Below are 13,385 nucleotides of genomic sequence, written 5' to 3'. Positions count from 1 at the left end.
CATCTTTGGAGAGCATGGATAGGTGATGTTCCAAGTCAGAACCCTTCTTCAGAACAACCTCCTTCGTCCGACCCAGAACGTCACCTATCCGTGCGCTCCACAGATGCTGCTTGACTCACTGAGTGGTCCACAATGTTTGTGCCAACACTTTGCGCCTTTCTTTTTGTAAGCCAGCATCTGTAGTTGTTTGCATCCATATTGAAGATTAATTTGTGTAGGAAGGAAAGTGGGGGCAGATTCAATGGTGACTTTTTCATAAGTTGAAAATGAAATGTTTAGAAATTGATGGGAAAATGCAGGTGAATTGGGTGAATGGAATTACCCTTCCATACAGCCAGCTTGGAAACAATGGGCTGAATGGCCTCTGCCTCTACTATATTGTTGTGAGAGTATGCTGCCATTTGTAAACCAAGTTCCAAGCTCAGATGATACGGCACAGGCTTTGTTCCTCTAAATGGCTTGTAAGTCATCATTGACCTATAAATTAAATATAAAAGAACACATGGATTGGGTAGGGTTACACCAGGAGAAATCAGAAATGAACTGAATGAAATCTGAGGAGATTATTAATGTAACCAAATTCTTATGATGTGCTGCTTTCTTGGAACAAATCTCTTACCGCACCTACTATTAAAGTATGAGGCACATTAAGTTCGCAAACTATATAATTCTTATCAAACTAATAGGTTTCTTTCCTCATACTTCTTGGCAATTTCTTCTGGATCAAGAGGGACTTGTTTTCTCTCTAGCTCTGTGCATTCTGTGGCCGATGAAGTAATTGTGAGACCCATACACACGGACGATAGTGAATGTCCTATCTTTAGACTTCAGAGATACGGCGCTGAAACAGGCCTTGCAGCCCACCAAGTCCACGCCGACCAGCGATCACCCCATACACTAACACTATCCAACACGCTAAGGACAATTTACAATTTTTACTGAAGCCAATTAACCTACAAATCTCTATATCTTTGGAGTGTAGGGGGAAGCTCGAGCATCCAGAGAAAACTCATGCAGTCACAGGGAGAACATACAAACTCCATACAGACAGCACCTGTGGTCAGGATTGAACCCAGGTCTCTGGCGCTGTAAGGCAGCAACTCTACCGCTGTGCCACTGTGCTACCCTATCATTTATACTGGGTTTTGTTATGATCAGAACAAACTGACTTGAAGTTTTCAATGTTCCCTCTCCATTTTGCGTGGTCACAGGAAAGATGTTCTCTTGACGGACACAAAAAGCTGGAGTAACTCAGTGGGTCAGGCAGCATCTCCGGAGAAAAGGAATAGGTGACGTTTCGAGTTGAGACCCTTCTTCAGACTGAGTCAGGGGAGAGGGAAACTCAAGGTATGAAAAGGTACAGAACAAATCTGAGCTGGCAGTGATGACCCAAGAAAGGTGAAGCCCACAATGGTCCATTGTTGGCTGTGGAGGAGGTGGGCTGTGGCTGTGAGTCCGGGATGAAATGTGTTCATAGAGCCGGGGAGCAGGAGCGATCACAGAGGGGAGCAGCGAGAGAGGATGTTGCAGAACTCCCGTGGGAGAGAGGAAGAGAACTTCTTCAACGGTAGGCATAACTTGAGGACATTTCGCAGTGATTGTTCTGAATCTATTCATACTTCTAGTTTCCCTCTGACTTTATGGAGAAAAGGAATAGGTGACACTTCTGGTCGAGACCTTTCTTCATCGTCTGAAGAAGGGTCTCGCCCCGAAGTGACACCTATTCCTTTTCTCCAGAGATGTTGCCTGGCCCGCTGTTACTCCAGCATTTGTGCCTATCTTTGGTGTAAACCAGCATTTTCAGTTCCTTACTAGAAGATTTCATGCTGGTTCACTGTCTCCAGGCCTCCACAGACCACTGATGCGCTAATCTTTTCAGTGGTGCCTCTGGATCCAGATTCTGTGTTTAGTTTAGTTCAGAGATACAGCGCGGAGATAGGCCCATTGGCCCACTGTCCACACCGACCAGCGATCCCTGCACGGTCCGACACACTAGGGATAGTTTACAATTTTACTGATGCCAATTAACCCACAGACCTGACTGTCTTTGGAGTGTGGGAAGAAACCGGAGCACCCGGAGAAAACCCACACAGGTCACAGGGACAATAGACAATAGACAATAGACAATAGGTGCAGGAGGAGGCCATTCGGCCCTTCGAGCCAGCACCGCCATTCAATGTGATCATGGCTGATCATTCTCAATCAGTACCCCATTCCTGCCTTCTCCCCATACCCACTGACTCCGCTATCCTTAAGAGCTCTGTCCAGCTCTCTCTTGAATGCATTCAGAGAATTGGCCTCCACTGCCTTCTGAGGCAGAGAATTCCACAGATTCACAACTCTCTGACTGAAAAAGTTTTTCCTCATCTCAGTTCTAAGATCTCAGATCTCAGGGAGAAGGTACAAATTCCGTACGGACAGCCCCCTTAGTCAGGATCGAACCCGGGTCTCTAGCGCTGTAAGGCAGCAACTCTAGTGCTGCGCCACCTTGTGTAAGCCACAGGAGCTGCACCAACTGATTATTGGAGTGGCCGAAATGAGGGCAAGGGAAGGAGCGATTGGCGTATGTGATGGTGGTGTAGCAGTGGTCCAGGAGACATGCAGGAGAGACGCTGGTGGTGTTTGTGGAGTACATTCCTGAAGTTTGCTGGATTGAGGTCACTGGCTATGATGGATAGGGCATCATGGTTTCCAGTCTCAACAGACCTGGCGACCAAATGTAATTCATCCAGAGCCATCTTGGCGTTGGTGAGCAATGCGTTTTCAGCAGTGCAGCCTTCCCCAACTACCTGCTACTGACGGGTGTGTGACAATGGGTGTGGACACATCCTGATAAAACATGTCAAAGGAATGCCACAAAGCAGTTCAGCAGGGTTTTGACAGGGGTGTGCCTGCAGCCAGCTCTATGACTGGAATGCAGTCGGTTCACTGACACCGATGACTGACCATTATTAAGACCGGCATCGTCACAGGGTAGCTCACTTTAAGAGTCCTGAGTGTGGCTTAAAGTGCCCTTTGTTATGGAGTTTCTCTCCCTCCCCTCCCCAAACCCCACTTCACTTCCTTATTCCTCTGCCCAAATCTCTCTCAAGATGTCATCTGAATGTGAGAGCAAGGATTAATCTACATGTGACTCCCTTTTTCTACCCCCTCTCTTACCTTTGGCAACCTGGATGGGTATCCATATCTCCATTTCCCTTCCCCCATCTCCTCCCACCTATATTCCTTCCTCCGGCTTCACAATTTGCGGCTTTTCTATTCCCACCTAATCTAATAGAATCTTTTCATCTCTGGCCTTGCCCAACCAGTACCAATGAAATAATCCCTTCACCTGTATCCATCTATCACTTGCCAAATTTTGTCCCAACCATGCCCCCCTCCCCCCTCCCCCCCCCCTCTTTTAGTTCTGTTTAGAGAAAACGAGCAGAAGCAGGCCCTTTCCCCCACCGAGTCCGCATCGACCAGCAATCCCCACACATTACCACGATTCTACACACTAGGGACAATTTACAATTTTTACTGAAGCCAAATTAACCTACAAACCTGTACGTCTTTGGAGTGTGGGAAGAAGCCGGAGCACCCAGGGGAAACCCATGCGGTCACGGGGTGAACGTACAAACTCCGTACAGACAGCAGCTGTAGTCAAGATCGAACCCGGGTCTCTGGTGCTGTAAGGCAGAAACTCTACCGCTGCGCCATCATACTGCCCCTCTGTTCCAACTTCTCTCCCACTCACTCCACCACAGTCAGTCTGAAGAAGGGTCCTGACCCAAAACGCCAAGATACTGCCAGACCTGTTCAGTTACTCCAGCACTTTGTGTCCTTTTTGTTTTCAGGACAAACCTGAGTTGTCCATTCTGGCTTGAGCACAGGGCATCTGGTTAAAATGCTTTTAAAGGATAATTGCTTAAAGCGCGTTCTTGCATGTTTTTATGACAAAGTCAAGTCAAGTCAAGTCAATTTTATTTGTATAGCACATTTAAAAACAACCCACGTTGACCAAAGTGCTGTACATCTGATTAGGTACTAAGGAAAAAATGAAACATACAGTAGCACGTAAACATAACAGCACATACAAAACAGTTCACAGCGCCTCCTCAATGAGCCTCAAACGCTAGGGAGTAGAAATAGGTTTTGAGCCTGGACTTAAAGGAGTCAATGGAGGGTGCAGTTCTGATGGGGAGAGGGATGCTGTTCCACAGTCTACTCTACACCAGGCTCCATGCCAATGCCACTTGCCTGATGTCAGACATTTGTGCAGCTGGGTGTGAATCAAGTGGGAAGGTGCCAGGAGAAGTTTAGGCTCAAGATGGGTAAGATCTGTTATCAGTAGTTAAGCTGAGACTTTAGCAAGTCTCCACATCACCTGACAGTGCAGGAGCCAGACTTGGGAAACCCGTAACGCTGCCGACACACAAGAGCCCTACACGAGTTCAGCACAGCCAGAGACATTGCACCCACAGGACAACAATGAATCAGGCTGGAGAGGACACCTAGACTCCAGACCTGGTAAATTGGTGCAGCATCATAGCTAACACACATTTGTTTAAAAAAAAGGCCTTCGATTGAGGCTCAGAATCTTTGACGACAGCTTTAATGGGACCGTCTTAATGCTTTCCTGCCCTCAGTGTGAGGTTATGAGACAGGATTTTAAAATCTTTATGGATTCTCTGCTGATGTACTGAATCAGACTGTTGTGCGTAAATATAAAGGGGAAATGATCTTGTACTTTATATTTTCAAGTTTATATTTTTGTAATTTGTTTTAGGGCGCAGCTGGTGGTGCTGCTGCCTCATGGCGCAGAGACCCGGGTTCGATCCCAATTGAAGGTGCTGTCTGTGTGGAGTTTGCACGTTCTTCCTGTGACAGCGTGGATTTCCTCCAGGCACTCCGGTTTCCTCCCACATCCCAAAGACATGCAGGTTCGTAGGCTAATTGGCCTCTGTAAATTGCCCCTCTTGTGTAGGCAGTGTTTGTGAAAGTGGGATAATAGACAACTAGTATGAACGGGTCGGCATGGACACAATGGGCTGAAGGGCCTGCTTCCTTGCTGTATCTCCAAACGATAAATTTAGATAATACCTTTCACAATCTTGGTGCTTTACATCCTATGATGCATTTTGGAAGTTTAGTTACTATTAGATGTCAGAAAGACTACAGTCAAATTGTGCAAAGAAAGCTCCCACAGACAGCGACATGTTAATGGCCAGATGAACTGCTTTAATGACAGTTAATTTGCTTTAATTTGGGCCTAAACACTGGGTTTAAACTCTACTTTGCATTGAAGTAGCTCCAGAGGATGCTATACGAGAGAGTTTAAACCCAGTGTTTAAAATGTCATCTGAAAGACTTCACCTCCGCCAATGCAGCTTGCCTGTGTTAATGCACTGGCCATTGATGGTACAGCTTCAGTGAATCTACCTGCCTTGATGCATTAAGGGCAGCATAACGTGGACTCCAAATCAATGCATTTTATTTTGTTCATAACAGACACAAGTTAAGCATTAAATGAACCAGCTCCACAACACCAAGTCTCCTAAAATGCCAAAATGAAAACCATGGCCATATACACAGGAAATGCACCTCATCGCCAGGCTCAAAGGGTGAGGGCAATAATGCTAAAAATCTGGTACAGCATCTAAAAATGTACAGCAATTGCTCTGTTTGTTTGAGTGAGTTGTGAAATCCATGGGTGTCAACCATTTAACCAAAGCAACCTTTCATGTATTTTCTGGCATTAACAACTGACAGCCAACATAGGAACATCTTTTACACACAGCCAGTGCAGCATTCCTTAAGAAGATGGCTTGCACTGATTTAAAGACTCAGGGAGTGTCTACTTGGTGCACAGACTGGAATTTAAATCATTATAACTGTGTGAAATGATTGTGATCCTAGGCGTTTTTGATTGAAACAAAAAAAAACTTGTTCCATAAGAGATGTGTTGCAAAATACCGAGTCAACTGAAACCCTTAACAAACATAAACCACGCCTCAAAGTCGTTCCCATGTAAACAGCCAACACCACCACGTATTCTGTATAACCTGCAATGTAGCCTTTCGAAATAGCGTCAAGTGCTGAATTTCTGAGTCATTCACGGATTTATCTTGCAACCAATTAAGGCTGACTGGTCTTACTATTTTTAAGTGGGAATCACCACAATGCATTGGCACAACCAGGTATGATTAGTCATGACTCTAGTCCACCCTGATGAATGCCGCTCTGAGGAGTGTTTAGGTTGTACGCACCGCTTCAATTGATTAAATCTGTGGCAGTCAATGATACTGAGAATTCGAGGTGCAGTCCAATGTATGCACTGAATCACGGTGGATAGAAACTTACACTAGAAGATAAATTCCAACCACTTTGATTTTTATACCGGGACATGCTCATTGCAAAGGATATTAAATTGGTGAAATGATTGTCACACGGAGAAGTGTGAGGTGTTGCATTTTGGGACGTCGAACAAGGGTAGGACCTACACTGTAAATGGTAGGCCTCTGGGTAGTGTTGTAGAGCAGAGGGATTCTAGGAGTACAGGCGCATGGTTCCTTGAAGGTGGAGTCGCAGGTAGATAAGGTGATCAAAAAGGCTTTTGGCATTTTGCCCTTCATCAGTCAGAGTATCGAGTATAGTCAAGTCAAGTCAAGTCAAGTCAAGTCAATTTTATTTGTGTAGCACATTTAAAAACAACCCACGTTGACCAAAGTGCTGTACATCTGATTAGGTACTAAGGAAAAAAATGACACATACAGTAGCACGCAAACAGTTCACAGCGCCTCCTCAATGAGCCTCAAACGCTAGGGAGTAGAAATAGGTTTTGAGCCTGGACTTAAAGGAGTCGATGGAGGGGGCAGTTCTGATGGGGAGAGGGATGCTGTTCCACAGTCTAGGAGCTGCAACCGCAAAAGCGCGGTCACCCCTGAGCTTAAGCCTAGACCACGGGATAGTGAGTAGCCCCAAGTCGGCCGACCTGAGGGACCTGGAGTTAGAGAGGGGGGTTAGAAGATTTTTGATGTAGGGGGGGGAATGTCCATTTAGGGCTTTATACGTGAATAGGAGGAGCTTGAAGTTGATTCTGTACCGTACAGGGAGCCAGTGGAGAGAGGCCAGAATCGGGGTGATGTGGTCCCTTTTACGGGTACCCGTCAGGAGTCTCGCTGCGGCGTTTTGGACCAGTTGCAGGCGGGACAGGGAAGATTGGCTGATCCCAGTGTATAGGGAGTTGCAGTAGTCTAGGCGGGAGGAAATGAAAGCGTGAATGATTTTTTCTGTGTCGTCGAATTGGAGGAAAGGTTTGATTTTAGCTATGGTTCGAAGTTGGAAGAAGCTGGCTTTTACCACAGCGTTGACTTGCTTATCAAATTTTAATGCAGAGTCAAATATCATGCCGAGGTTTTTGACATGCGGTTTGACTAGGCAGGATAGACTTGGGAAGAAGTTGGGAGGTCATGTTGCAGTTGTATAAGACGTTGGTGAGACTACATTCAGAATATTGTGTTCAGTTCTGGGCACCATGTTATAGAAAAGATATTGTCAAGCTTGAAAGGGTTCAGAAAAGATTTACAAGGATGTTGCCAGGACTAGAGGGTGCGACCTATAGGGAGAGGTTGAGCAGGCTGGGTCTCTATTCCATGGTGCGCAGGAGGATGAGGGGGGATCTTATAGAGGTGTACAAAATCATGAGAGGAATAGATTGGGTAGATGCACAGAGTCTCTTGCCCAGAGTAGGGGAATCGAGGACCAGAGGACATAGGTTCAAGGTGAAGGGGCAAAGATTTAATAGGAATCTGAGGGGTAACATTTTCACACAAAGGGTGGTGGGTGTATGGAACAAGCTGCCAGAGGAGGTAGTTGAGGCTGGGACTATCCCATCGTTTGAGAGACAGTTAGACAAGTACCAGGATAGGACAGGTTTGAAGGGATATGGACCAAGCGCAGGCAAGTGGGACTATTGTAGCTGGGACATTTTGGCTGGTGTGGGGAAGTTGGGCTGAAGGGCCTGTTTCCACACTGTATGACTCTATGACTCTATGGTGTTCACAGTTTTCTTTACGTACCCGTGATATTTGTTAATTTTATTAATTCCAGTAAAACACCAGGGGTGGATGTTTCGCTTCATATTGATCATGCACACAGAGGCGAAGCATTCACAAGGCAGAACGTGTACCCATATATTCAACCTCTTCCCCCTCCCAGAAGTCAAGTCAAGTCAAGTCAAGTCAATTTTATTTGTATAGCACATTTAAAAACAACCCACGTTGACCAAAGTGCTGTACATCTGATTAGGTACTAAGGAAAAAATGAAACATACAGTAGCACACAAACATAACAGCACATACAAAACAGTTCACAGCGCCTCCTCAATGAGCCTCAAACGCTAGGGAGTAGAAATAGGTTGTGAGCCTGGACTTAAAGGAGTCGATGGAGGGGGCAGTTCTGATGGGGAGAGGGATGCTGTTCCACAGTCTAGGAGCTGCAACTGCAAAAGCGCGGTCACCCCTGAGCTTAAGCCTCGGCCGACCTGAGGGACCTGGAGTTAGAGAGGTGGGTTAGAAGATTTTTGATGTGGGGGGGGGGGGGGGGGGGGGGTAGGTCCATTTAGGGCTTTATATGTGAATAGGAGGAGCTTGAAGTTGATTCTGTACCGTACAGAGAGCCAGTGGAGAGAGGCCAGAATCGGGGTGATGTGGTCCCTTTTACGGGTACCCGTCAGGAGTCTCGCTGCGGCGTTTTGGACCAGTTGCAGGCGGGACAGGGAAGATTGGCTGATCCCAGTGTATAGGGAGTTGCAGTAGCTTAGGCGGGAGGAAATGAAAGCGTGAATGATATTTTCAGTCGTCGAATTGGAGGAAAGGTTTGATTTTAGCTATGGTACGAAGTTGGAAGAAGCTGGCTTACTTCCTGTAACTTAATAAAAAGGAACCGTGGATGCTGTCTGAAGCAGGGTCCTGACCTGAAAAGTCACCTATCCATTTTCTCCAGAGGTGCTTCCTGACCCGCTAAATTACTCCAGCATTTTGTGTCTATCTTTAGATACTTCCTATGCTGATCATGCTGAGGCAGTGGAAGATGAGCATTTAAGCTAAAGTGGGTTTCCTTACAGACATTTTCATTGGAATGAACATGCTAAAGAAAACTATGAAAGATGGGAGAACTCCATTATTTTTTTCCAGTAAAGTTTCTTTTCTGTGGGTGGATTGGGGAGATATCTGAGTTCCTGGACCCTTTCTGGATGAGGCAACAATGCCAGCGACCCAGGTTTGATCCTGACCTCCAATACTGACTGTGGAGTTTGCACGTTCTGTGTGTTAATGGGTAGTTTCCCCCTGGTACTGCAATTCACCTCCACCTCTCCAACGACGTGCTGATTAGTAGAATAATTTGCCACTCTAGGGGGGGCGGGTGGTAGGAGAATGGCGGCACGGTGGCGCAGCGGTAGAGTTGCTGCCTTACAGCGAATGCAGCGCCGGAGACTCAGGTTCTATCCTGACTAGGGGCGCCGTCTGTACGGAGTTTGTACGTTCTCCCCGTGACATGCGTGGGTTTTCTCCGAGATCTTCGGTTTCCTCCCACACTCCAAAGACATACAGTTTGTAGGTTAATTGACTGGGTAAATGTAAAATGATAAATAAAAATTGTCCCTAGTGTGTGTAGGATAGTGTTAATGTGCGGGGATCGCTGGGCGGCGCGGACTCGGTGGGCCGAAGGGCCTGTTTCCACGCTGTATCTCTAAAATCTTTTTTTTTTAATCTAAAAATTGATGGAATAATTGGGCATTTGAGAGACTAGAGATCACAGCAAAATAAGTAGGGAAACACGACAGATGGGATTGTTCTAGGAACAGGCATGGACTCATTCGAACATAGAACATTGAACATAGAACATGCCCCGCAATGTCTGTGTTGAACATGATGCCAAGCCCATCACTTAGCTGCATGCACATACCCCATATCCCTCCGTCTCCTGCATGTCCATGTGCCGATCCCAAAGTCTTTTAATGCCACTAACGTATCTGCTTCAACCATCACCCCCGGCAGGGCATTACTACCACTTATCCACACTTATTCCACACATCTCCTTTGGGCTGAATTCTTTGTGTGACACGAAAAATATGAAACACATTCAATAAAGCGAAAATGTTGTTGCTGGAAATCTGAAAGAAAAACATGCATTTTTAGACAGTTTTAGATATTTCAGTTTTATTTCTGATTTCCAGCATCTGCAGCTTTAAGATTTATTTTCTAAAACTCATAGTGGAACCACTTGCCATACAAACTTTCATTGAATATATTGATGCTAAGTTGCCACCATCTGACTCACCAAAGCATAAAAACTCGCTCAAAACCTGAGTTCGGATGAACTCTGATCCTGAAGTTAGTGTGTCTTCCATGTCTGGTTGCCAGCACCAGAAATAATAGACAATAGGTGCAGGAGTAGGCCATTCGGCCCTTCGAGTTAGCACCGCCATTCAATGTGATCATGGCTGATCATTCTCAATCAGTACCCCGTTCCTGCCTTCTCCCCATACCCCCTGACTCCGCTATCCTTAAGAGCTCTATCTAGCTCTCTCTGAATGCATTCAGAGAATCGGCCTCCACTGCCTTATGAGGCAGAGAATTCCACAGATTCACAACACTCTGACTGAAAATGTTTTTCCTCATCTCCGTTCTAAATGGCCTACCCCTTATTCTTAAACTGTGGCCCCTTGTTCTGGACTCCCCCAACATTGGGAACATGTTTCCTGCCTCTAACGTGTCCAACCCCTTAGTAATTTTATACGCTTCGATAAGATCCCCTCTCATCCTTCTAAATTCCAGTGTATACTAGCCGAGTCGCTCCAGTCTTTCAACATATGACAGTCCCGCCATTCCGGGAATTAACCTAGTAAACCTACGCTGCACGCCCTCAATAGCAAGAATATCCTTGGCATTTGCCACAAGTCAAGTGGGGCGGCAGAGTAGCACAGCAGTCGAGTTGCTGCCTTACAGCTCCAGAGACACGGATTCGATCCTGACTACGGGTGCTCCAATTTCCTCCCACATTTCCAAAGACGTGCATGTTTACAGGTTAATTGGCCTCTGTAAATTGTTTCCAGTGTGTAGGATGGAACTAGCGTACGGGTGCTCATTGGTTGGTTTAGAGTTGGTGGGCCGAAGGGCCTATTTCCACACTGTATCACTAAACTACAATGTGACTTTTAGATGGCACAGTGGTAGAGTTGCATTCTTTCAGCGCCAGAGACCAAGGTTTGATCCTGACCTCAGGTGCTGTCAGTATGTTCTCCTAATGACCGCATGGGTCTTCTATGGGTGCTCCGGTTTGCTCCCACATTCCAAAGATGTGCAGGTTTGTAGGTTACTTGGTTTTGGTAAACCTGTAAGTTTTCCCCAGTGTGTAGGATAGTAGCAGTGTACGGGGTGATCACTGGTCAGTGCAGACGGCGGACTGAAAAGGCGGTTTCCGCACTGTAATATAATAATATATTCCTTTATTTGTCCCACACTGTATCCCTAAAGTCTAAAGTCATACTGTGAAAATGGACTGGAAGGATGAAGTGAGTGGGATGCATTCATCACTCTCTAGAGGTACAGGTAGTCCAGACTATAGAGTTGCAATACCAGGCAGAGATGTAGAAACATAGAAACATGGAAAATATGTGCGGGAGTAGGCCATTCGGCCCTTCGAGCCAGCACTGCCACTCACTATGATCACGGCAGATCATCCAAAATCCTGCTTTCTCCCTATATCCCTTGATTCCGTTAGCCCTAAGAGCTAAATCTAACTACCGCTTGAAAACATCCTGAAATTGGCCTCCACTGCTTTCTGTGGCAGAGAATTCCACACATTCGCAACTTTCTGTGTGAAAAAGTTTTTCCTTAACTCAGTCCTAAATGGCCTACCCCTTATTCTTAAACTGTGACCCCGGGTTCTAGACTCCCCCAATATCAGGAATATTTTTCCTGCATCTAGTTGCATGTTTCTATAAGATCCACTCTTATCCTTTTAAATTCCAGTGAATATAAGCCCAGTCGACCCATTCATTGTTGCAATACCAAGCGGAGAAGTATACTGTCTGAATACTTTCTTTAGCGTATCTGTAAAAGGTTGAGGGGGCTTTTGGTGGTCGGCAAAAGGCCAGAGATGAAAAGACAGAAGGTGTGAAATAAAAGGATTGAAGAGTTGTGAATGATAAAGCTGATGGATGGAATGTAGGTGGAAGGAAAGAGGGAGGGGAGAAATAGATGCGAGTCCAGGTGAGGCACAGGGGAGAGAGTGGGCAAAGAGAAAGGGGTAGACACAAAACACTAGAGTAACTCAGCGGGTCAGGCAGCATCTCGGGAGAGAAGGAATGGGTGACGTTTCAGGTCGAGACCCTTCTTCAGTCTGGTCTCGACCCGAAACGGTCTGATGAAGGGTCTCGACCCGAAACATCAACCCATTCCTTCTCTCCCGAGATGCTACCTGTCCCGCTGAGTTACTCCAGCATTTTGTGTCTACCATTGACTTAAACCAACATCTGCAGTTTTTTTTCCTACACAAAGAGAAAGGGGGGTGTAGGGTCGAAGGGGGAATGGGAAGGGAGGATTTTAATTACCTAAAATTTGAGAATTCAATGTTCATACTGTTGTGTTGTAAGCTACCCATGCAAAATATGAGGTGCTGTTCCTCCATTTTGTGTGTGGCCTCACTCTGGCAATGGAGGAGGCTCAGAACAGAAAGGTCCTTATGGGTAGGAAGGAACTGCAGATGCTGGTTTAAAGCGAAGATAGACAAAAAAATGCTGGACTAACTCAGCGGGACAGGCAGCATCTCTAGATAAGATCCTTATTGCAATGGGAACAGGAGTTAAAATGGTTAGCAAAAGGGAGATCCAGTGGGTTTTGACGGAGAACCAAGTGATTTATGTCAAAAGACATATTAATGGAGTAACTCAACGGGTCAGGCAGCATCTCAGGAGAACAGGGATAGGTGATTTTTCGGGTTGCGATCCTTCTTCAGACATTTTTTTGAAAAACAGTATCTGCAGTTCCTTGTTTCAAGTAATTTAGGTCGCCAGGTAATATTAGCAAGAAGCAGTATAGAGCTCCCTCTAGAGCTCTAGCAAAGAACTTCAGGGCAAAATATCCTCTGATGATTCTGTACAGAGAAGGGAAAATGTTTGTTAAAATCTATGTTATAACAATAACCCCACGATTCTAAAACAGAAATAAAATGGAAAATGTTGGCGATCCTCAACAAGTTAACTCCATCCCATAAGAACTTCATAAACTGACAGCGCCAGAGACTCCCGTACGATCCTGACCTCGGGTGCTGTCAGTGTGGAGTTTATACGTTCTCCCGGTGACCTCTTGGGTTTCCTCCAGATGCTACAGTTTCCTCCC

This window comes from Rhinoraja longicauda, chromosome 21 (assembly GCF_053455715.1).
Source record: "Rhinoraja longicauda isolate Sanriku21f chromosome 21, sRhiLon1.1, whole genome shotgun sequence".
In the NCBI taxonomy this organism is placed as follows: domain Eukaryota; kingdom Metazoa; phylum Chordata; class Chondrichthyes; order Rajiformes; family Arhynchobatidae; genus Rhinoraja; species Rhinoraja longicauda.
The sequence above is the reverse complement of the archived record's forward strand: the minus strand, read 5'-3'. Positions refer to the sequence as shown.